Source organism: Phaenicophaeus curvirostris, chromosome 2 (genome assembly GCF_032191515.1).
Source record: "Phaenicophaeus curvirostris isolate KB17595 chromosome 2, BPBGC_Pcur_1.0, whole genome shotgun sequence".
Lineage (NCBI taxonomy): Eukaryota > Metazoa > Chordata > Aves > Cuculiformes > Cuculidae > Phaenicophaeus > Phaenicophaeus curvirostris.
Window position 1 is genome coordinate 75271026 of NC_091393.1, and position 21474 is coordinate 75292499.

Consider the following 21474-nt stretch of genomic DNA (forward strand, 5'->3'; position numbering starts at 1 on the left):
GACACAAAGCTCTGCTGAGAGGGACCACAAGCCAGCTCCTGCTTCGAAGGCTGGAAGGCTGATACTGGGTCCTCGCTCAGGGCAGGAGCATTAGCTCGTGCAGCACACATGGACTGGTGATTCCTCTCCCCTCAGGAGGCTCTGGATGCTGCCAGATATGTGCAGCTGGGTCACAGATGTGTTGCTGCAGAGCACGCTCACAACATGTCCACATCTTTGCTGGTGGGCTCTGGAGAGAGCCTAACAGTGATCTGAAGCACAGGTAAGAAACTGGATATTCCTGGGCTCTGTGGCCCTTTCTTTGAAGACCCATCTTGAAGAAGATGGTGCTGGCCCCACCGTGGGATCAGCAGAGGTGTCCTTTCCACCTTTCCACCTTTCCACCTCACTGCTTTGCACTGGTGCACTTAAAGGCCATACAGAAAGAGGGACATTTCTAATGTCCTGACATGTTGGCCTGGGAGGACTGGAGAGGCAGATCCTGTATCTGGTGAAGGGATGGATCCTGGCCACAATCACCTAGGCAGTGGTGGAAACCTTTTTTATAGCCTGAGGCACTTAGATGGAGCAGTTAGGAGGCTGCAGGGTGTTGCTGGGGTATAGTACTGTGAGGCTGCTGCACCACTGTCCTCTTCCCTTGGCTTTTCACAAGCAGAGGAGAGGAGGCAATACCTCAGTGAAGGGAAGGGAACTATGAGAGGGGCAGATTTAGACTAGACATAAGGAAGAATTTCTTCACAGTGAGAGTGATGAGGCACTGGCACAGGTTGCCCAGGGAAGGTGTGGCTGCCCCGTCCCTGGAGGTGTTCAAGGCCAGGTTGGATGGGGCCTTAGGCAGCCTGGTCTGGTGGGAGGTGTCCCTGCCCATAATAGAGGGGGTGGAATTAGATGATCTTTAAGGTCTCTTCCAACACAAACCATTCTATGATTCTATGTAGACATTCTGACACAGGAATGAACCCTATGTTGACTCCTCTCATTCACAGGGTTAGAGCCCTGCACGTTTGCTGTCACCTAAGGTCTTCTGTCCATGAAGGATCCCAAGATACCAACACTGTGCCATGTGAAAGTACTCCCTACTATTCACACGAATAGTCTCAGCCAGAATGATGGTCTAGTCTGACATGGTGTTTATGCAGCCAGAGCTACCATGGGCAGCTGTGATACAGCTGTCAGGCCTTGCTTTATGTTTGCCTACCAGCCTACCTAACTTTCAAACCCCTGGTGACACTAGGCTGCTGTGCACCTAGAGCAGCAAAGAGGAGTTTTGTGCTGTGCTTTGTCTTTTTGAGATGGACCATGCTAACCTTCTGGCTTCTCACTTCTGACCAGCTTGACTACAGGTGCTAACTGTTTGTCTTCAACCAGCGTGTCCCACTGCCCATTGCTCCTTCCTTGACACTGACTCCCATCACTTATTGTTTGGATTCATCCACTGCCAAATGCAGGTCCCCATATGCAGAGTCTTTGTGTTCCTCCAGCTTGGAGGGACTGCAAGCCAGATCCCTAGGTGAATTTGGCGTCTAAACTGCTATTGAAACTAACTCATGTCTCTGAGGTGGAGCGCTGGGGTACCTGGTCTGCTGCTGGAGGACAAGACCAGCTGAGCCTGGGTACTGTTTCAAGGAAATGGTGGAAAACAAAATAGTGTAGCAGAGACACTGAAGCTGGCAGAGATCAAGGGAAGCTTACAAGCACCTGATCCAAAAAGTCAGCTCTGAACTAAACAAACCTATGAGAAAGCAGAGCAAGAGACATATTCCCAGGTCAGATCCTGACCCTTCTGTTTCAGGTAAAGGCTTTCTATGGCTTGCCACATTGCTGAGGTGCTGAGCTGTGAGCTGCTGGAACAGGGGTCAGTTTTATTCTAGTCTCAAACAACTTGTCAATTGGCCAGTGTAAAATGTCTCTCTGCCTCAGGACCATGATGCCTCATCTTGTGGGGCTGCAGTCACAGATCTGAGGGTTTGGTGGCTGCATAAGCCACCAATAAGCTCCTGAGTGAGTCCAAAGTATCTGCTGATGGAATCCAGGGATGGACATGACCGGTGTGATTTGTCCTTTGGTACGCTGCTCTGTCTTGAGCATCTGGACCCAGGCAGTGATGAATGAGGCAAGAGAAGCCTGGAAATGGAAGAAGGGGAAAAAAAACCAGAATGGAATGGGGATGGCTCAGCCTGGAGTTGGGGTGAACGATAGCAGCATTTCTCCATACATTCCTCGGCAAAAGTGACAGGAGCTTGCAATGCTCAAGTATCTTCCTCCTGTCATGGCCTCTCATGCTCAGGGCCAGAGGATGTGCTAGAGCTGTTTGTAGCCTGAAAGCCTTGGCATAAATGGTTGTCTGCATCATGGATGGGTATCAAGATGCATGACTGAGTAGGGGTGAATCTGGCTGCTGAGCTGGAGCAGTTGATTTAGTGCTCTCTCCACTGGTTATTAGCTTGTTGCAGAGTCAGGCTGGTGTGTCAGACCCTGTGAGCTTTGATGAGAGCACTTGTGAGGGCAGGGGGCTGTGTTTAACCCTGCAGTTGGCAAGAGCATGCCAGGAGGCTGAAATGTGCAGAGGCAGCCCCATTCCCAACCACAAAACTGCCAGCATGAATGGGTCTGTGACTGCACAGTGAGGAAGAAAGAAGGGACAGCGTGATGCTATTCTTTACACTTCTTAAGGAGAGGACTAGACAGGCAGAGGTTTCCCCCTTGTCCATGATGCTGGCAGGCTCCCCAGCTGCAGCCTAAGCCTGACGCCGGGCTGGCGAGGCTACTCTGAGTCAGAAGGAGTCTGCACGCTGTGCAGCCTGGCTCTTTCCTGAGCACGCAGCAGAGCTAACGGTGCGTCTGCACGCCTTCATCAGCGCCTGCACGTAAACTGTCCCTCTGGCCACCCAGCCTCTGAATCACAGGGGTCAGGTCCTAGCTGTGAGCAGGGGGATTTCCCAGCACGCAGTACAAACGTTTGCGTGCAGGGAAGCCTCCTTGCTGGCAGATGGAAATCGTCTCCAAGGGCACGCTTCTGGACAAGCCAGGGTTGAGAATGTCCCTGAGTGGGTGGAAGCCCCTGAAGGGCTTTGTTGTGTTTTGTGGGGTCCATCCTGATAGTAAGAATGGAGACAGAGGATGCTGGCTGTCCTGCAACCCTTGGTGTGATGTCTTTCACCCAAGTGCGCCCTTATATCTTCCTCTGTTTCAGGGTGGGTGTCTTCGATGCCATCTCCCTCTACAGGGTGGACAAGACCTGACACTGCTTCCTTGATAAGCAAGTGTGTGAAAAACACCTGTGTGATTTGGGCTATGTGGGGCTGTGACAACCCAACCCAACACTGCAACCCTTTTGATGGAGGGTTTGCTCCTCTGGGTGCTGTTAGTGTGGGCTGGGTGCAGGGGCTGCAGGATGAGCAGAGCAAGTGATGCTTGCTGCATGCAGCCTCATGGTGCTGTGGGAGGGCTTTTCTTGCTGCCCTGTCCCTGCTGTGTATGCTCCTTTCCCAGCCTCCTGCCCACTCCGCCCGGTGCTGTACTGCATTTCCCATGCTTCCACAGCATGTAGCTGGTGTGGGAGATGTTAGGGTTGCATATGAGATGTGGTGGCAGCAGGGACCTTGCTGAATTTGACACACTGGGTATTTGAATGGAGGGTGCCCACCATAGCCCTGAGCAGCTTCTCACTCTCTGTGGGTGGGAGGAAAGGATATTTTAGCATTAGCCAGGCATGGATGCCAAACAAGCAGCCAGCAAAAACACAAATATTTTGGCTACCCCAACACATCTGTTTAGAAGCAGCTCAACCCCAATTTTAAACAAAATGTGGAAGAAAAGACATTAATTGAAGACATGTCCTTAGGAACATGATCCCTTGGCTGGGGCCCGGCATTGGCAGCCTTGTTGGGAGATCATGTATCACACAGATGAGAAGAGATTGCCCAGGCTCTGTTACAAGCCCCTCGTGCTGCCTTTGGGCAGGTGACACATGCCCTGTGGAAGCTGAAGGAGGCTCTCCATGGCACTCTTGCAGGGGCACATACTCCCCCAGCATCACACCTCTCCACTGCCCTGTCCACCTCCCTGTGTAGGAACATCCTTTCTTGGGAAAGACTCTATGTCAGCAGTTGGTCACTCCTGTCCTCCTTCATCTTGGGTGGGAAGGGTCCAGCCCTGGGGCATCCTAAACCAGATCAGCTGTTTTCCTGGCAGCCCCTGGCTGCCTGGGTGGGACTTGGATTATCAGATTGGGAACAGCTGATCCCAAATCTGTTGACAAATCCACAAAGATTTGGTGAAGCTTAGACACTGCTTTCCTGATAGTCTCCTTTCGTTTACCCCAAACCTTGTTAATCTCTGCTGCACCTTTAGGCAAGGCTGCAGAAAAAGGTTTGGATGGGAAGCTGGTATGTAGTGTGGATAAGGGAGGTCTCCAAGCTTCCCATCTGCTTCTCTGGTGAGCTCTGCAGCCCTTCCTGAGTTCAGTGGTGTTGCAGGTATCTGGGACATTTAGGCTGAACTCACAGGTGAGGGATGTCTGAGCTGTGGTCATGGCAGGTTGCACATCCCTGCTGATACATTGCTGCTAGCATGCTTGCTGCCATGTTGCCCTGTGCCTCCAACACTGGTGTCCACTTCCACATCTCCTTCCTCAGAGCAGAGGCAGCACAACCTGTTCAGCCGCCTGGCATGAGTCTGGCATGTGGAGGTCTGAAAGAAGGTCTGGAGGAAGGCTAGCCCCTCATGGCCACTGCAGCAAGGGAGATCTCTTCCCTATTCCTCTGCAGCAGAGCAAAATATCAGCCCAAGAGATTGCTGGGGCCTGGGAAGCGGGCTGCAGGAGCCCCATGTACAGAAATGGAGATGGGGAAGGAACCAGCTGCCTCAGAGCCCATGGGACATCCCTGTGCTGCAGCAGTCACCATGGGGTGAAGTTCCTGGGTGAACGGACAGACATCACCCCAGCAGGGCTGTAGTGAAGGCCCACTGGGTGCCCCTTGGGTAGTGAGGCTTTGTGGTATCGCTGGGACTGTCCCGGTGTCAGCCAGGTGTGACATTCCCATGGGCTCCCTGTCCCTACTGGAGTTGGCTGTGCTCTGGTAGGAAGAAAGGCACTGGTTAATTGCTGCAGCATCGTTATTCTTACACAGCCTCCTCCGTTTATGCAGCCGGCCTCCAGGATGTAATGAGTACTAATGTTGATGTCCCAGGCGGAGGCGATGGGGGCAGGGAACGCCTCGGAGGAAACCCTCAGCTCATGTCAATCAGTGCAACTTTTTATTTTACAGATCATGCTGCAGAGCGCTTCCAAGTATGAACAAGCCTAAATGAAGACAGCTGGCAGAGGCTCTCGTCATCTAACTCGTTCCAGATGTGCAGTCATATGCTGCAGTTTCTAGCTAATGACATTCCCGAGGAAAGCCCAGGGGATGCAGCAGTGACGGGGCAGGCGAGGGGCATGCCAGGAACCTGTTGGTGAGCTTACAGCACTGATTGCCTGGGGGCTGCTGCCTGGAGACCTTGGCTGGGGAGGGACCCTCTACCATCCCTCTCTTCCCCTTGCGATCAGCAGGGCTCGGTGGTGGCACAGGGCTGCTTCTGCCACGCTGCACACCCAGGCAGCTCACCATGGGTGGGTAAAGTTACTTAATCCAAGAGTGGTGTCCTGTGGAGATAGCTACTTTATGGCCTGGAAGCCAGAAAACTGCGCTTAGTAGGGTTGTGCTGGAGCAAATTAGTAATGTTTTCTGATAATAAATTCAGGTGGAAGCATTTACGCTGCTTCAAAGCCCATTCAGGTCTCCCTGCGTGACACCACAGAGATGTTTGAGAAATCGATCAGAGTGGTAAGGTTAGTAAATCCTATTGCCTCCTCCTGCAGTATCTGTCCTGCACGTCCCCAGTTTATGTTCCTGCATGGCCTGGGTTGTATTAGAGCTGTGTGCAGTTTCCAGTGGGTTTAGTTTCCTCATCTCCTCTGTGGCTGAGGCTGTGCTAGTTTTACAAGCTGGGGCCCTGGATGGGTTGGAGATGGGTCAGAAATCAGGGGGGACCAGGTTCTCTGACCCCGGATGAGAGATCACATCCTCCCAGAGTATCGCCTCCTTGATGCAGTCTTTCAGAAACGGGGTCCAAGTTTGCTGCTTAGATGGAGTCATCATTTTGGATCTTCCTGTGGTCCCTCTTCTCCCCTTCTTCCTCTCCACACCTTTGTAATTAACCTCTGAACTCTGGCTAATCTCAGGATTAGCACGTCATGGACTATCAGTTAGGGCTCTAGCCACACCTTGTGTGTCCCAGCATCCTTGACAAACTCGCAGGGGGGTCCGGAAACCAAGGTTGTCCCTGAGGAGGGAGGAGGCTTGTAACGGACAGGGGATAGCAGGAGCCTGGTGGGTGGTGCGTGCTAGTTTGTGAGTCACCTGTGGCTGATAATGATCTCCTGGAGCTTGGGAGCAGGGCAGAGGGGCACAAAAAGCCTGAGGAGAGTGGGGCAGTCACTTCAACATCCCAACCTTGGCCCCTTCTGCCAAGCAGAGGGGGTTGCAGAGGAAAGGGGAAATGTGGTGGGCTTTCAGCAAGAGATGTATATATCTCTTCTTCCTGCAGGTGAAGGCAAAGGATTAGCTTGCGGCATTTGGTGCAGTGCCTCCTCCAGGACCCAGCTATGCCTGTGTTTTCCCTTGGAAGGGTGTTCTTGGACAAAGGGAGAACTTGCTCACGGTGTTTATTCAATCTTAGTGCTTGAGATGCACTCCAGGTCTGCAAGTGAGCTCTCTGCTCCCCTCTCAGCCTTCCTCTGCCTTGTCCATGCCTCCCCAGAGGCACTTCACAGCTCCCACGTGGCCAGTTTTCCAGAAGACCCCCAGACAAATTCCCATTTAACCTAACAGAGGCAGTGCAGTGACCTCTGCCGTGTCACTTCTCTCTCAAGATGAAAACTTCCAGCCTTGATGAAGCATGCAGCGATGCAGTCAGTCTAGCTATGAGAGCTGCTTTTTATCTCCAAGGACATCCAGCTGTGTAATGGACCACGTAGTGGATGTAACAGAAGTAGTAATGGGATTCTGACTTTAAAAATGTGGCGGCTGGCCCAAGGGAAAACAGAAACTGCAAGGGAAAGCTTCATAGACAGTGGTCAAGATGTGCAGAACAAACCCCAATGGCAGTTTCCCCTATTTGAGGTTTTTGTTTGTGACCTTCAGTGGCTGTTAACCCCCTTGCCTTAAATACCTGCACCCTCTCTTGACTACCTGCACGGGCTACTCTGGGACACCCCTGGGGCCAGGGAGCAGGATGAGTTCAGAGGCTGGACCAATTCCTTGCCAGGTAGGCAAGGTGCTGGCAGTGAGCCTAGCAGGTGCTACCTGGAGGGGAGCAAACCCCTGGGAAGGTACCTTGGTTTCCAGTAGTGTGGGCTGCAGCTTTCCTTCCTCCTCAGAGCAGAGGGACAGCACTTTCTCCTGCTTCCGCTGTGCCCCAAGGAGGGGAAGGGGAAGAGAGCTACTCATGCGAAGTTGCGTAGGAGCAAAGAGGTTGGCATGAGCTGGCAGTTTGTTTGCACCTCTCATTACGTGGAAGGGCAAGTGGGGCTGAGCCCTGGAGTTTATAGGCAGGCTCGCAGAGGAAGTTGGTGATAAGCTCCCATTCCTGCCATGCGATATGCTGTGTGTATACAGGATGTTTGGTTTCCTATCGATCCTGTCCAGAGGTGGCAGGGATGGACAGACGCAGAGACAGGCTTTGCGGTTTCTTTAATCTGATGGTTTCTTCTACTTACAGGCAAGTTCGTGCATGAGGCACCCAAGTGACAAGCTGGTGCTCTCTGCCCCAGCACCATCTGTGTTTGGAGGGAGGTGGTCTGCTGGCTATTTGTTCAGGGGTGACTCATGCTGATGAACACAATCTGGGCCAGGCTCAGGAGGACCTTGCTGGAAAGTGCCTTTAGCTCCTGGGAGCTGGTCTGGCTCCGCTGTTGGTGAGCGCTGTGGGACAGCCACCTGCAGGGGAGTGGGGCCGGATAGGCAGGATCAGTGTGAAGGGCAACCTGCACTTACTGCATGGGACCATATTCACAGGAAGGGGCTGACTTCTACCTGTTTGTGTGGGTAGAAGTTAACATGATTGTTTATGGGTCTCAGTCACACTCTGGTTCCCCAGCTGGACAATGGGACTAAAGGGAAGTCAGAAGAACTTTCCTGTCTCCTCACGCTTCCTAGCAGGGGTGGTGATATGGGTACTGGGGGACGAAGAGGTAAGAAAATACCATTACAAGGCCAAAGTACCTCCAGGGACATCGGACCCTGCCTCACCTCATTTCTGTGATATCAGGGGGAGTCCCAGGTGTACACCCTGAGCCTCTAGGAGATGCTTTGTTTGTAAACACTACTGGAAAAACCCACATTTAAAAAAAAAAAAGACTTCTGAGATGATCCTGGCCCTGCCGCATCACGGGGTGCTGGGAGAGCTCTGTCTGCCCACAGAGTAAGATCTAAACAAGCCTTAGGCATGCTGCCGGGGAATCCCCAGCTGCAGAGAGAACTGTTGGGAAGAGGCACCGTCAGCTTCTGTGAAATGCTTTCATTCATTGCCGTCCAGGCGGGAACTGATCCTGGCAAAAAGCGGTGAGGGGATGTGTTTCATTTCCAGCAGAGCCAGCGGGGGCTGGTTTTGATCAGAACTGATCTGGCACTGGACCTTGGTGTGGCTGATAACTGCAACTTGCCACCCCAAGCTCCTTTTGGCCTGGAGGAAGCTTGCTGATGTTTGCATTTGAAAGGGCCTCCCATGCTCCCTGTGCTCACAGTTGAACTGCTTCCAAGGCGGCTTGCTTTTCTCCCTTTTTATCATCGTTATTATTTTTTAATAAAGTTCCCTGATTAGCTTCTCGAGCTTCGTGGCTGAGGGGCCTGAGAATTAATTTCCTCTCCGTGGCCACTTGCAGTGGTTTCCAGGCCAGCTCAGCGCTGCTGTGAGGGGGGGACTCGGTGCGACGGCTCCCAGCAAGGCGAGAGGATGCCGAGGACACCAGCTCTGTCCTGACACCGAGATGCTCTTTGGGATGTGCCAGAGGGGCTGTGGGGTGATGAGGAACAGTGGCGCAGGGGCTGAGCATGGTGTGCGAAGGGTGCGCATGGGGTGTCCACCTTGAAGTGCTCACAAGTGCTCAGAAGAGCAGAGTGTGAACAGCCTTGGCCCAGTGAATGAAGACTCAGGGGGTTCAACATTTTTTTGAGAGGAGTCTTGCACTGTGGGTTAAATAAACCAAGGGAACAAGGGGAAACATAATTCTCCTTGTATATAATATGAGGAGAGGAAGAGGTTTTCTCTTCTCCTTGACTTTGTTCTCCTCTGGATCTGCTGTGATCTGTTTTCTCTAGTCCTCAGAGAGCACTGTTTATTAACAAAAATAATGTTATTAGTAACAAAAATTAAAATGCCAGCATTAATATCAATGCGTAGTATCTGTTGTTGTTTGCAGAGGGCAGAAGGAACCAAAGTCTGCATAGAGAGGTGACACTGCAGATGCCATCAGCTCTTCTTTTACCAGCTTCTCCATTTTCTTCCTACTCCAAAGCCACAAAAAACTTTTTCCTGCCTTCCTGGATGTGCTGGGGCTGCTGGAGGCCAGTGAGGTGGTGTTCCACAGGGAGGAAGGTGGGCTGTAGGGGCCCAGGCGGGGTTGCGCTTGGGTGCTGGCTTGACAAAACATTGCAGTGACAGACATAGCTGATCTGGGGGGGCATTCCCAGCATATCCTGGAGGAATTCTGTCACTGCAGCAGGACAGGAGGAGTTCAAGGCTCATTTGCCCAGAGTCCAAACTGAGACCAGGTAGAGGCAGCAGTGTGAGTGGATCGCAGATGTGGAAAGGCATATGCTTTGGGTTCTCCACTAATTCTCATGCCTAGAGCCTGAAGGCTCCTAGATACTCTTGCTTGCTAGGGCTCTTGGTGCTGGAGGCCAGTTACAAGTGCTGGATCCAGCCCTGTTCAATGTCTTTATCAATGACCTGGATGAAGGCATTGAGTGCATCCTTAGCAAGTTTGCAGATGACACTAAGCTAGGTGGAAGTGTCGATCTGCTGGAGGGCTGGGAGGCTGTTCAGAGGGATCTCAACAGGCTGGACTGCTGGGCTGAGTCCAATGACATGAGGTTTAACAAGGCCAAATGCCGGGTCCTGCACTTGGGGCACAACAACCCTATGCAGTGCTACAGACTAGGAGAAGTCTGTCTGGAGAGCTGCCAGGAGGAGAGGGACCTGGGAGTGTTGGTTGACAGCCGACTGAACATGAGCCAGCAGTGTGCCCAGGTGTCCAAGAAGGCCAATGGCATCTTGGCTTGTATCAGAAACGGCATGGCCAGCAGGTCCAGGAAGGTTATTCTCCCCCTGTACTCAGCACTGGTGAGACCGCTCTTTGAATCCTGTGTTCAGTTCTGGGCCCCTCACCACAAGTAGGACGTTGAGGCTCTGGAGCGAGTCCAGAGAAGAGCAACGAAGCTCGTGAGGGGGCTGGAGAACAAGTCTTACAAGGAGCGGCTGAGAGAGCTGGGGTTGTTTAGCCTGGAGAAGAGGAGGCTGAGGGGAGACCCCATTGCTCTCTACAACTACCTGAAAGGAGGTTGTAGAGAGGAGGGAGCTGGCCTCTTCTCCCAAGTGACAGCAGACAGGATAAGGGGTAATGGCCTCAAGCTCCTCCAGGGGAGGTTCAGGCTGGACATCAGGAAAAAAAATTTCCTGGAAAGAGTCATTGGGCACTGGAACAGGCTGCCCAGGGAGGTGATTGAGTCACCTTCCCTGGAGGTATTTAAAAGACGGGTAGATGAGGTGCTGAGGGGCATGGTTTAGTGTTTGATTCGAATAGTTGGACTTGATGATCCTGGGGGTCTTTTCCAACCTGGTGATTCTGTGATTCTATGACTCTGTGGGGGGGAAAGAGTTGCTGACATTCTTATTAATTTTCCATCTCTTCCTCTGCCTTCCCCATTGGGGTTCTTTTCTCTTTAGCTGTGTTTCTCCCTTGCTACACCTCAGCTACCAGCCCACCCATTGCTAGTACATGTTGCTTTGCTTCCCTTCATTTGCTCAGGCCCTTCGCTCCCCAGCTGACTTTCTGAAGATAACATATCACTACCTCCCTTTGCCTCACTCCCCTTTCCCATCCATTTCATATGTTTCTTTCTCTCTCCATCTCTGTGACTGAAACTTGGCAGAAAATTTAAAGACGTGCTCAGTCATTAAAATCACCACCCCAAAGAAAGGCCAGAGCACAGCCTGAAGCAGTGGAGAGGGTGGGAATGGGCTGTCAGCTGATCCCCATCATTTCTACCTCAGCTGGGGATGACATCCCTTCTCCCCTTGCTAGCAATGGCCCCTGGCTGGCCCCAGCAAGCCAGCAGCACTTGCCTACCAGAGCGAGAGATGAGATCTGCTGGGACAACCTGCTTGATGCTCCTGCCCTGACTTTTGAGTTGGAAGATGGATGGCAGCAAGTGTTTTGGGGATTAAATGGGAAGCAGCATCTGGAGGTTCAGGGGCAGATCCCTTGATCTGGCTCTCAAACTGATGTTTGGTGCTTAAATGGTGGTGCTTGGATATGTGTGTGCAATGCAGGTGTGTTTGCATGTGCCTGTCTGTTAAGATAGAGGGATGCTGCTCAGGTGGAGTTACATGTAGCTGTCAGGTGTGCTTTCCCTGGGCAGAGGTATTGTTTTTCCTCTCTGCTCCATCATTTCCCATCCTGGTGCTGCATTCCCTGTTAAGAGCCTCATGACCAACTCTGAGCCTCAAAATGACAGGACAGGAGGCAAAACCGGGAACAATTTGAAAAGTGCATAGCCTGAAGCAAGGGAGCACTGTGGCCTTGTCAGTAGCTTGAACTGGAAATAGGGATGATGTGGTAGTGGAATGAATGGCACAGAAATACCCAGAGAGGCTTCAGTGTATAGCAGCCTTCAGTCTCGGGTGAAGGGGGCACAGGCTGAAATGCAAAGGGGCCAAACTCCAGGCAGATAAAAGGGGTGGTTGTGCAACCCTAGAACCCAGACAAACAATAAAATGCAGAATACAGAGAATATTTTTAATGACCAACAAGAAGTGTTAGCCAATTGCTTTGTAAAGTGCCCCAGGTGGTGCTCTTTAGCCACTAGAGCCGGGATCTGCAGGGACTTTGGTCAGGGTCAAGTTCTGAGGACTGAGTGCTGAGTGCCTAGCTGCGGAAATGATGAGGAGCTGGATGTATGCAGTCAGGAGAGACCCCACACAGAGCAAGGGGTGCTGTGGGGAGCAGAGGTAGTGCTTTGCATAGAGCTGCCTCACTGGAGCCGTGCTCTGATTGTGACCCTGCTACTGTTTTCCAGTGTGGCAGGGAGGCAGGACACCAGCCTGGTGTGGATGTTTACACTGTTTTCATTTGCCAAGAAGCAGGCTAGCAATCAGTGATTGCGTCTGGCATGGCAAGAGAAGGGCTTGTGGTAGCTGGCTGGACCATGCCCTTTTAAGATTTACTCCACCTTGGTGCAATTCTGGTGGCATTTTTGCAGCATGGAGTCACTGGTTGTACAACAGCTCTGGGCAAGGCTGGGCTTTGATGTGTTGTGGTTTTGTTCTTGCAACTCCCTCATGAGACATCTTTCAGGGAACATCCCAGCTTCTTCATGGGACAGTGCACATGCAAGACATCATTAGGTCTAGAGCAGATGTAAGGCAAAGCCACAGCTCTTCCCAGTTAAAACTGCCCTGTCTTGTGCTTGGTGGGAGTGAGGTGATGTGAGCAACCTGTTCAGAGCAGATCTTTGGGAATTCACGGCTGGATAAGTCAGATCTTAGGAATGACAGGAACATGCAGTCTTCATAAGCCATCTTATCCCCTCATTCTCCAAACCCATGGATGCTGTCCAGACCATATGATGTTGGCTCGTCACTGCTAATAGTGTAAAAGTGCCTTGCGGCTTCTGTTAGGAAATCTCTGGTGTCCCCCGCATGGGATCTTGGGCAGCCTCAGCTCCCTCATTTACTTCAGCCTACCACCAGCGTGCTTTAAAGGAAGCCAAACTGGAATGCTAGCTGCGATGGTGTTTGGAAGCCACCATCTCCCAAGCGGAAAGGAGCTTTATGAGCGTTACTGGAAGCTGCTGTGGCTGAGTTACCAGAAATAAACCACTTTGCTTTGAGGCCAATTGCTTGCAGACCACTGCATTTCCCACTCCGGTAGCTGGGCCACCTTCCTAGCTTTTGCTTCTCAGCGGGGAGATATTCTGTGAATGCCACCCACTACTCTTGCTGATTTGAGTGGGTGGCAATGAGGAAGGAAGACAAAGATGGGTGCCTTGCCGAAGACTCCTGTTAGCATAGATTATTATTTTTTTTTTGGTAGGAGTGACTTTCGTGGGATCTTCTGGGTTTCAAAAGAAGTATCAAGAATAGCTCCTTTTAACTCATAGGCAATTGCAGGTCTAGGGGGCAAGAGGTAGCTGGAATAAGAGGGCTCTGCCCACAGTCCGGGAGCAGAGGATGTGTCCCTAGGGAGGCACAGATGCCTCAAATGAAGGCTTTGCACACATGGGGGTGGCAGGATAAGTGGGCCTTAGCCAACGCATCCCTGCTGTTCTCCTGCCTGTCTTTGATTTTAATTTAACTGCAAATATGATGCATAACCTACATGTTAACCTGCTCTCCATCAGGAAACACAGGGGCTGATACTTACACAGACTTCAGTAGCTTTCTTTTCCCACTGTCCCAGAAGAAGTGGGCAGTGACCCGTCAGCCCTGTCTCCCAGGAGGGTACTGAGGCATGGGGGAACTTGCTGTTGCATACAGAGGAGAGAGTCCTGAGACTAGTGCTTTAATCACAAATCCATGTTTCTCCTCCATGGGAATATCTGGTGAAGAAGCAAAGGCTGAGAACGTTGCAGGGATGTGTGAAGTTTCTGTGGGGCTCAGGGAAAAAGCTCTGACTGGCACCATCTCTGTGTCAGGATGGAGCATCATTTGACAGTTCAGGACTCCCAATAATTTCCCATGCAGAGCCTTTGAGCTTCGTGTGGACAAAGACACTGGCCTCTTGGCCAGGGCTGGGAGCTGCCTTTTCCAACAGGCTCTTTCCTCATGGGCAAGGATTTTTGGTGCGAAGAAAGTGACAAGAGCTTTTTGGGGCTGAAGCTGGGGACTTGCTAGTAACATGTTCTTCCTGCTGCACTGCAAAATGCAGCCAGCCCTGCTGCAGCATGATCAATGCACCAAACCCACCAACTTGGCCAGGATCCTAACCCAAATAACACAAGCAGTGCCTGGTTTTTCTGCCCTGGACTCGGGGGGAAGGAATGCGAGTGGCTCTGTGTGCTGAGGCTATTGATGCTGTGGTGGTGCTCAGCCCCACTCAGTACTGATTGTAGCCTTGTCAGGGTCTGGGAAATAGCACGAACACTTCCCTGGGGTGCTTTGTGGTACCAGCTTGTATGTGTAGGGCAATGACTCTTAGTTGGGGTGGTGCCCAGCTCTGGAGTGGATTGAGGTGATGCTGGAGGGTATTACTGTGCCAACTCGTGTCTCACTCTTGGTGTAACATGTGGTAGCTTACCATGCACGTGGAGCTACTGTGCCCCATCAAGTCTTCCCACAGAACTGGGGTGATGGTCCCCAGCCTGAGGTCTTGCCAAACCACATTGTTTGGCACAGGACCTGTTCCTTCTTATGTTCCCTCTTTTGTGAAGTCCTCTGAGGCCTGTAAAGAGCAGTTCGTGGGCTCTGCAAACCATCCCTGCAATTGACAGCTATTTCTTTGCTGTCACCCAGCCTCTTCCTTGTGACATGGCCAGCAGTGTCACTGGCACTTGATCAGGAGTCTGGTTTTCTCCATTGTCTGGAGAGCGCAAACTTTGCTGTGCAGTGGGGATGGCCATGGGTGCTGGGATGGAAGCTGACTTCTTGTCACAGAGTAAGAGAGAGGCCAGGGCAAGGAAGAATTTCCCAACCTTGTACCAGCAGAAGTTTGCAAATGTTTCATCTTCATCCCAAAAAATCCTGGGATAGATTGGGATGGATATATCTTGGCAGACAACATGGCAACTTGTTGAAGGGGTGCACTTAAAAATGCACTTCTGTCACATAGTTATTTCCACCCTGTTGCTGAGCTGTGAAGTTCCCAGGAGCCTGAGACCAGAGGGAAACACTCATGCTTGGCTCCTGGCTGGGTCGTGTGGGGTGTGTGTGTGTCAGCTCTTTGGGTGCAATCAGTTTTAGTCTGGTCAGTGAGTTTCTTCCGTTGTTTGAGTGGGCCTTGCACAAGCCATTGGAGGGGGGGAACGAAAGCTTTTTTAGAAACTGGAATATATGACTGTGAAACCACAAGGCTGACAGAGGGTCTCAGTGTGGGTAGGAAAGCCAAAACGGCTCCTGGCTTTCAGGATATTAGTCACCGCCACTATCACTTTCCTGGCGTGTTGCTCCCTGCTGCCAACCTTTTGTTGGTGTCCTAATTCTCCGTGAATCACGTAGGATTTTGGGAAGACCACGCTTTCCTCGTTATCTGTACAATTCATAGTGCCTTGTGGCTGCTACTGTGACTTAAAAAGATGTTAGTAAAATAACCACAACACACTCACTTGGGAAACAGATGAGAATTCAAATTGACAGTTTCCTTCTATACTTAGGAGTAAAGCCACAGGTCCTGAAAAAGCTCCAGCTGGTATGAGGCTTAACACACGTAAGCATCCAGGGATATTTGACGTATGATATTAGAAAAAGCTTTCTAACTGTCAGGCTATGTAATGGTGGAGCACGCAACCTAAGGGTGTAATGAAAGATCCTTCCTGTGGTGTTTTTAGAGGGTCTTAAGATTAATATCTCCCAGATAATGCTGGTCATGCCTGGGCAGGGTCCCTTTTCTGTCTACAGCTCTACTCTCTATCCTACTTTATATCCTGGAAAACCAAGTCCTGTTCAATATTTCTGGTTTTAGACTTGGGATCTCTCTGATGAGCTAAGCTGAGCCCATGGAAGGGACTGCATCCATCCATGGCCAAAACCGGTCTTTTTAGGGACTGAAAAGGCTCCTGGGGAAGGGCTGCAGCAAACAGAATAGTAGAGGAAAGTAAAAGTCACAAAAATGTGGCTGAAGCTGTGATGCCAGTTGTATGCTGCAGGAGTTCCTGGAACGGCTCCCTGGCAGAGACCACATAGCTCAGCACAATATCAACCCCAGAAGTCATGGCTCTGATGTGGAAAGGATTGAACTTACCTGCCTGTGCAACCTGTTACTGGGTGGGTGTATCAAGTGTCTTACCAGAAAGCTGGAGGCAAAGGATCTGCTCTGGCATCCCAAACACCATTATGCTTCCAAGAAGGAAAATTACCCAATTAATGTAATTTTATTTTATTTAAGATGCCAGGGGTAGGCAGTATCCTGTAGAGTACAAAAGCAAAGGGAGTTAGTCCTTCACACAGCCCTTGAGTATGTGGTAGGTACTAAAAATCAATGTCTCCTGAAGCTGACTAATCAGACCCACAGAGAAGTCCCTCAAGGACTGTTAGATATAAAGACAGCCTCTGGCCTAGGAAGCCCTGAATCATGATCTGCCTGGGAGAGCATGAGGAGTCAATATCACTGTTGGCCTACTCTTCTTCTCCCTCAGGCATCTGCTAGCAGCCAGCATTGGAGACTGAGTACTTGGCTAGATGGATGCTTGCTTTGACCCAGCACAACTATACTTGTTCCTTATATGTGGAACCACAGGGGAGCTTCTGTTGCATGTAGGGTTTTGCCTATGACTAGTCTCATCACATTGTATTGTAAATACTTTGCAAGGGAAAGCTTCACAGGGCCAAAGTGAAGTTCTCTCCCCTTCCCCCGTGAAAAAACAGATTGTCTCCCATTCCCAGGCTGTTGATGGGTGCTGTCCCTGCTCACCCTGCTGATGCCAGTGTGTGTGCCTTGTTTGCTGCCACTGAGGGCACCTAGATGTGGAGGTGAGAGCTGGTCCCTTTGTACAACGATATTTTAAACCCCACCTCCCTGCTCACAGTGGGAAGTGTTCCAAGAGAGGGGTGACCTGTGGGAGGTCAAGAGTGAGAGGTCAAATGGCCCCTTGGTATCTTTAGCTAAACACTGCATGATTTGTGCATCTCAAATTCTCCTGGGAAGAAACTACACAGAGCCCTGAGATGGAGGAAGGAGAAGGAAGGTCCATACACCAGGCTGCAGAATGTCTCCTGGGAACTGTTGGGGAGCTGGTATTCACGCCTGGTGAAGGATGAGGGTAGTACTGAAGCAAGGTCCACATTGCACTCTGAGATTTGATGAGAGGCACAGCTGATGCCAGCTCTGGGCACTGCCTTGTTGAATCCTGGTTGAATGGGAAGGTGTCCCCCACCTTGGTGCTGCTGTGTGCATCATGGCTGAGGGCCTCACAAGGAGCTTCCCCAGACGAGTCTGTCGTGGAGAGCTGGGACTTGGCATGGAGAGGCAGGCACAACGCCTTGGTTTGAGGTGCTGCCTTGGAAAGATCCTTCCGAGCAATGGCTCCTGCTCTGCACGTGGCATGTCAAGGCTTGAAGATACCTTTCCAAGACTTCTAGAAGGGCATCTGTTGTTGGAAAGATGTACCAGTCTCCTCCTGCTCCTGCCTCCACCTTTGCCTGTGCTCTCCTTTAGGATCTGTGGCTGCTGACAGAGAGGGTTTTTTGTTACACTGCTTTCCTTTCCCCTCTCTGATACTTTCAGAAAAGGTGGGGATGGAGCTGAGTGGCTCCCCTTTCACACCACAGGAGATGACTTTGGTTAATTGGGAAGAGAGAGCCAGGTGCTGGCGGGACACAGCCACTGGCCAGGCTCTGAGTGAGAAGCTGGGGCACCCCCAGCCGTATTTGCACAGGGCTGAGCGCTGCCCCCCAGCCCCTTGCTCCAAACCCTGGCCCCCTGCGACCCGCTCCCAGACGGGGCGGCCAAGTGTCTGCCCCCCTTGGCCCCGGCGGGTTCTCTACACAACAGAGGGGCTGTGTGACCTGCTTGCTCCCAACTTGGTTGCTATAGGAAAGGGAAGAGGCTGGAGAGAATGTGTGGGACCTATTCACGCCCCCAGCCCCGATTCACAGCTTCCCTGAGGTAATGTTTGCCCTGCTCACCATGATCTTGCCTGATAAAGGGGCCTCCTAAAAGCGGGGAGAGGGGGGAGGACCAGACCGAAGGGGCTGGGAGAAATATTTGCCTTGAATGCCAGTAACGTGTGGAAATGGAGAGGTGGGGCAGCAGGCTGGGGGATGATAAGAAAGGATCCTTTGAAAAAGAGGGAGGTGGGGAAAATTGCATGCCGAGTGCCTGGCTGGCTCCACAGCCTCACTGCCTCTGCGGGGTCCAGCCGCACATAGGTGTGTTGGGGTTCCCCTTCACCACAGCTGAACGATGACATCCTACAGTTACAGGTGTACGAACACCTACAGCAGGACTGTGTGGTGACTTGTGTCCAGGGGTGATTTTCTCCTGACACCAGGGATCCAAAGGCAGAATCAGCTCTGCAGCAGCAGGGTCTATATGCCTTTCCAAAACTCACCTTTATTTCTTTCTGTTTACCTGTCTTGTACTTGTTCAAATTCTCACTGTTATTTTGATATTTCTGCTTTTGTGCCATCAGAATGTCCTTTGGGCCCATCCTTTTGCAGATTGTGATGGAGGACAGGTTTTGTTTCAGAAAATCCTTTCAACTGCATGTGAATCCTGGGAAACAAAATCAAAATTCCCATTGCCTATAAACAAACTCCAGTGATCTTGCAATGTCTCCATGCGAAGAATAGGAAGAGGAATTTTGGCACAGGGCAGGCAGTGGCCACCACTTAAATTGTCATCTCAGCAAATGTCCTTTTTGTATGCTTGATATTCTCCTCAACTGGCCTGATCAAAGCAACGAGACAAGTATGTTGCTGCTGTTGGGATACTTTTTAAGATGAAGACTGCATACAAAATGCATTTTCATCATCACTGACAAGGGCCAGAGGTTTCGTCCCTGGGACAGTGTTATCTCTGCTCTAAATGAGGCATGATGAGGACAGTGGGAACATCTGGAGCCTGAGCTCCAGAGAAGCAAACCAAGCTGGAGAAGATTCATGGCAAGGGACTGGTAAAACTGTTGGTTTATTTGTTCACATGACTGTTTTAAATGAGCTATAGCTGCTTGCCTAGGAGGCTCAGTATCAGTGGGCATGACTGGGTGGATAGCTCTTCCCTATGTGTCACTGGGGTCAAAAGAAAACAAAAATGGGAATAGGATGGAAGGGAGAAAAAAGAAAAAGCAGCAAATATTATAATGGCATTTTCTCATGGGAAGGGAATATAGTCTCCAGCTCTGGTAAAAAAGAAACAGAGGGGGCTGGGGCACTGCTATTGAGAAAGTCTAGGAGCCTGGGAAAAGCACTTCTATAATGAGAGAGGGAAAAGATGAGGGTGATTTAGGATAAGAAATGTTGTTGTTGGCTTCAACTAGAAAGAGAGCAGGTCTCCTCCTCTTCTGACTTTTTAAATGGCACCTATCATCGTAGGAGGAGAACAGACTTCAAACAGACCATGAATATGATTTATAAAAACCTCTGCTTATACTGAGAAAAGGATGCCTAGAAGTGAGTTTTCCTGCTTTCCTTTATTATGAGGAGTAACCCCTCACTTGGGGAAAAAAATGAAAAAAAATAAAGCCCCTGTGTGTGTTAGGGAAAAATAAAAGGAATATCAAAGTGCTTGCTTGATGACTTTGGGAGGAGAAATGGTGTTCAGAGAGGTGACTCCTGGACCTTGAAGGATAGCACTGGGGCAGAGGTAGAACACAGCAACATTGCTTTTGTTTGAGATTCAATAACACTCTGGAGGTCTTGCTGTCCCTCTTGGCATGCATTCTGCAAATGGCAGCCTACCAACTGGGGAACATTACCCCTCAAGCATTCAGGATATGCAGCACAGCAAACAGGGAATATAGGACTTACTGTAAAATTTATATTTCATTTCAGCAGCTTGATTGGTGTCCTGCCATTGGGTCAGCTGCTGCTAATCCTGCATTTGTATTTACCAGATACATCTCTCGCTCTATTTTGTTGGAATTCCCCTGCAAGAAGCTCTGATGGGTGATACAGGCTGCATTGCAGAGGGTTTAGCTTTCATTCATCTGCAGAAGAAACTAGACTCATTTGAAGTTTACTGTTGCTTAAGCTCAGAAACCCCTCACCCCCTATTTTTGGTTAATTTAATATCCATCAAAAGATGTTTTACTCTTGGATGAAACTGTTTCTTTAAAGCCTGTATTGCAAATGACCTGGTGAGGCTGTGCACTGTTTCTGAGCCCTCTGAGAGCTCCTGTGGCTAGCGTGGATTAAAGGAACTAGGTCAGATTTCTAAACTATAGCATACATGATGCTGCTGTTCCAGCTGGACTATCTATAAAAGCTGGAAAAGAAAATCAGAGTCCTGGAAAGAGGTTTTGTTGGATGTGTGCTTCCCAGAACTTCACCGAAAAGCAATCCAACTGTGCAAGGTGGAGTAGAGAAGCTTCAAAAGGTTTTTCCTAAATCAACCCAGCCAGCTGAAATCCACAGGAAAGCTTGTGAGAATTTTGCTCTTGAGATGGACAGATAATGCAAGCAAGTAAAACAGAAGAAAAAGCATTTTTCTATATGGTATCACTCCCAGTATTACTTTATGTGACCCAGTGCACAAATAATTGCGTTTCTCCTTCAGCCTTTAACACAGTTAGGAGGAGTCTATCATCCACTGCAAAGCACTTATCTTTGGGATAGGACAGAAAATTGTCCATGTGTATGCAGAGCAGCACTTGCAGAATGGCTTGGGGTGTGCAAGGAAAAATAACTTTTCAAACCATTGAAACTCCTTCGGGAAAAAGAGAGGCAGAATGTGGCATGCTGCAGTCCTAGGCAGCAGCCTCCACTGACCAGGCAGGGGGACTTTGCTGTCCATCTCATGAACTTTTTTGACCCCTAGCTTCTGTGAAATGGTGCTGGCTACTCAAGCCAGGCTGGAGCCTGGCCAAAATAACATCCTGATTCCATGGCAAGTGCTCTGGGATCACATATGACAAGTACCCCAGATTCACATTGCATTGGGGAAGAGACTATTGTCATGACCCCTGCTGCGCCCTGGGAAAATCACTAGGCCATGGCTCACAGGAAAGAGAAAGCTTGCTTTCTCTAGATCCAGGATTTCCTCCTGGGCCCTTCCCCTCTCTCAAGTGCTGCACCACATCTTACCCAACTCTGGCATGAAACATTGAAAGGGCTGCCAGCCTTCCTTTACCAACAATGGGGCTGGTGCACTGCTGTCTTCTCTTCCTTGGTGAGAGAGATGCCCCTGCTCCTGCCCTGCACTGCTGCTGCTGCTGCCTGCATGGTGCCAGCTTGTGAAGCTGCCTGCAGGACTGGGCAGCCCTGGCATGGACCAAGCACGGTTGAGCAGACTCCCCAGCGTGGGAAATTTCTAAAGAAGCAGCCTTCTGTAAACCACAT